The following is a 3,189-nucleotide window of genomic DNA, read 5'->3' as shown; positions in this document are numbered from 1 at the left end:
CATCCTGTGATGCTGGTGGGGGGTTCACATGTCTGGTCACTAAACCTGTGTGATGTGTGGCTCTAGCTCATTACACACAGAGGAAGGCCAATTACTCAGTTATTAATCCAACTGCTATTTATCGAGTGCCTTCTCTGGGCCGGGCCTGTTCTACAGGTGGGAATACAATGATGACCTATACAAATAGTAAGTATAAATAAGTCTATTGTTAATTATCAGTGATTGATGCCCTTAGAGAAAAATAAAGCAGAGTAAAAGTGATGGAGAGTGAGGGTTAGACTATCTTAGGTAAGTTGTATACAGAAGGCCTCTCTATAACATTTGAATAGAGAACTGAATGAAGTGATACAGTAAGTGATGCACAGATCTGGGGGAAAAACACCCCAGACAGAGAGAAGAGCAAGTGCCAAGGCCCTGAGCTGAAAGTGTGCTTGTTGTGTTCAAGAAACAGAGAGGAGGCCAGGGATCCAGCAGAGTGAGCAGGGAGAGGGGAAAACAGCTCGCTGGAGAAGCCTGGGGCCAGCTCCTACGTGTGGGGCCGTGGTGCAGCAGCCTGCCGGAGCCAACTCGGACTAGCTCTGGAGCGCTTATTGTCCAGTGACGTCATGCCGGAAGCCTGAAACTGGCTGTGGAGAGAAAATACACACCACAATTAGCAAGTGCTACAAATCAGGGCTCCCCACCCCTGAAAGCCTGTTGTTAAGCATTTACCAGCATACCACTGCTTGTAGGTGTGGTGAGAAATTTGTTCTAATTGGAATAGGAGGCCATCAGAGGGGTTTTGAACTAGGAAATAACTGATGTGGTTTCATTTTTAAAAGATCACTGTGGAGGGCAGACCCCAGGGGTGCAAGAAGGGAAGCAGGAGAGTGAGTCAGGAAGCAATGCAGTGGACCAGGTTAAAAGGGGCGGAGACCTGATCTGGAGAGGTCACCGGGGAGGAAGCTGCTTTAATTATTTGTTCTGTTCTCTGGCGCTTCCTCCCTTAACATCCTCTTTAGCCTCTGTGGATAGTGATTCCACTGGCCCGGAGAACACAGTTTCCTAGAAAGAGGATAACTTTGGAATCAGGGGGCCCAGGAGAGATGCTGGATCCACTTCTTAAGAGAATCACTTTGGGGAAATTATTTAACCTGAGTCACAGTGCCTTGTGGGTAAAACAGATAATACTTAAAAGAGGGTGGCCGTGAAGAGTAAAGAGTGCCATTTCCGTTTATCTTTCTTTCCTGGGTCGCAGCACCCTGACCCTCAGGCCCTCAGGGCCTCTCCTTCTACAGGCCAATGTCCTAGAAGGAATAAGAATGAAACTGCTGGCCTCCTTGAAGATGCCACCGCCACCTCAGACCTCCCAGCACCCAGCCATGGTCAACCCCACCGTGTTCTTTGGTATCGCTGCCGCCGGTGAGCCTTTGGGCCACGTCTCCTTTGAGTTGTTTGCAGACAAAGTTCCAAAGACAGCAGAAAACTTTCAGAGGAGAAAGGATTTGGTAATAAAGGCTCCACTTTTACAGAATTATTCCAGGATTTACGCGCCAGGGTGGTGACTTCACACGACACACTGGCACAGGCGGCAAGTCCATCTATAGGGAGAAATTTGATGATGAGAATCTCACCTTGAACCACACGAGTTCTGGCATCTTGTCCACGGCGAATGCCGGACCCAACACAAACGGTTCCCAGCTTTTCATCCTCACTGCCAAGACCGAGAGGCTGGGTGGCAAGCGTGTGGTCTTCCGCCGGGTGAAAGACAGCATGGGTGTTGTGACAGCCACGGAGCACTACGGGTCCAGGAATGGCAAGGCCAGCCAGAAGATCTCCATTACTGGCTGTGGACACCTTAATACGTTTGACTTGTGTTTTATCTGAACCACCAGACCATTCCTTCTGTAACTCAGGAGAACACCCTTTCAGGAGAGCACCCCTCCATGCCCATCCGCTTGGAATGTTCTATAATTTTCATGCTCTCGACGCACTTCATTGGGTTTCATGCTCTCCTTACCCCTTCCAAGTCCGGCTGGTTTGCAGAGTTAAATTTATGATTATGAAATAAAAACCAACCAAACAAAAAAAGGAATGAAACTGCTGGTCACCGGTTCCCCTAGTTGCCTGCGGTCTCTACTGCTTCATAAGTAGATCGCTAGCGCCACCTAGTGTCCAGACTGGTTCTTGCAGGCCAACCTTTCAGGGATGATTTCTTGATTGTGAATCAGCTCAAGGTTAAAGACTCTTTTGCCAGGTGAAGCCAACAGCACATTAACTGTCCTAATATTCATTGTCTGACCTGCCAACAAAACCTGCTCTCTGTTGTTCCCCAATCCCTACTTACATGTCAGTATTGCCATGCAAGTCCTACATCCAGAATGTAGAGGGCAGGACCTGTATCTTCAGAATCCACTCCTGTTTCTTGAGCAATTATGTTGTGTTGGACACTCTGCTTTAATCCTTAAGGCAATTCATTCTTAATGTTCATCTGGAGAAATTGAAGCCCATACATATAAAGTGACTTGCTTAAGATCACTGGGTAAGCAGCGGAGGTGAGAAGACCACATGCTTGCCACCCAGCCTCTCGGTCTTGGCAGTGCGGATGAAAAGTTGGGAACCGTTTGTGTTGGGTCGGGCATTCGCCATGGACAAGATGCCAGAACTCGTGTGGTTCAAGGTGAGATTCTCATCATCAAATTTCTCCCTATAAATGGACTTGCCCCCTGTGCCAGTGTGGCATGTGAAGTCACCACCCTGGCGCGTAAATCCTGGAATAATTCTGTAAAGGTGGAGCCTTTATTACCAAATCCTTTCTCCCCTGAAAGTTTTCTGCTGGACTCTGCGGACTCCAGGACTCTGCGAGTCCAAGTTTTGTTCCACAAAAGCATCCAGCACAAGCTGGGCAACCAGAAGATGTTTGGAGCATCGCTTTATTTGATAGGCTCTTTGAAAGTAGTGAAGCGAAGAACACTGAGCAGGAGTCAGGAGACCTACGTTCAGGCTCAAGGTCTGACATAAAAAACTTGCTGAGTAACCTTGGGCAGGTCAATATCCCTTTGTGGTCTTCAGCATCATCATAATTAAAGAAAAGAATGGGACTACATGGTCCCAAAGTCTCCCTCTGGGACTGAAGTTTAACAGTTGCAGAGTTAGGAGGGCTCTAGATGAACCTCAGCCTCCGGGCTCTGAGGCCGTTGCAGAGTGAGT

The 3,189-nt window shown here is 48.2% G+C and overlaps 1 pseudogene; it reads left to right on the top strand.

Annotated features, from left to right (window-relative positions):
- Positions 1–726: 726 nt before the first annotated feature.
- Positions 727–1,866, top strand: LOC114496908 (annotated as a pseudogene).
- The last annotated feature ends 1,323 nt before the right edge of the window (positions 1,867–3,189 follow it).

This window comes from Phyllostomus discolor, chromosome 5, assembly GCF_004126475.2.
Source record: "Phyllostomus discolor isolate MPI-MPIP mPhyDis1 chromosome 5, mPhyDis1.pri.v3, whole genome shotgun sequence".
In the NCBI taxonomy this organism is placed as follows: Eukaryota; Metazoa; Chordata; class Mammalia; order Chiroptera; family Phyllostomidae; genus Phyllostomus; species Phyllostomus discolor.
The sequence above is the reverse complement of the archived record's forward strand: the minus strand, read 5'-3'. Positions and strand labels throughout refer to the sequence as shown.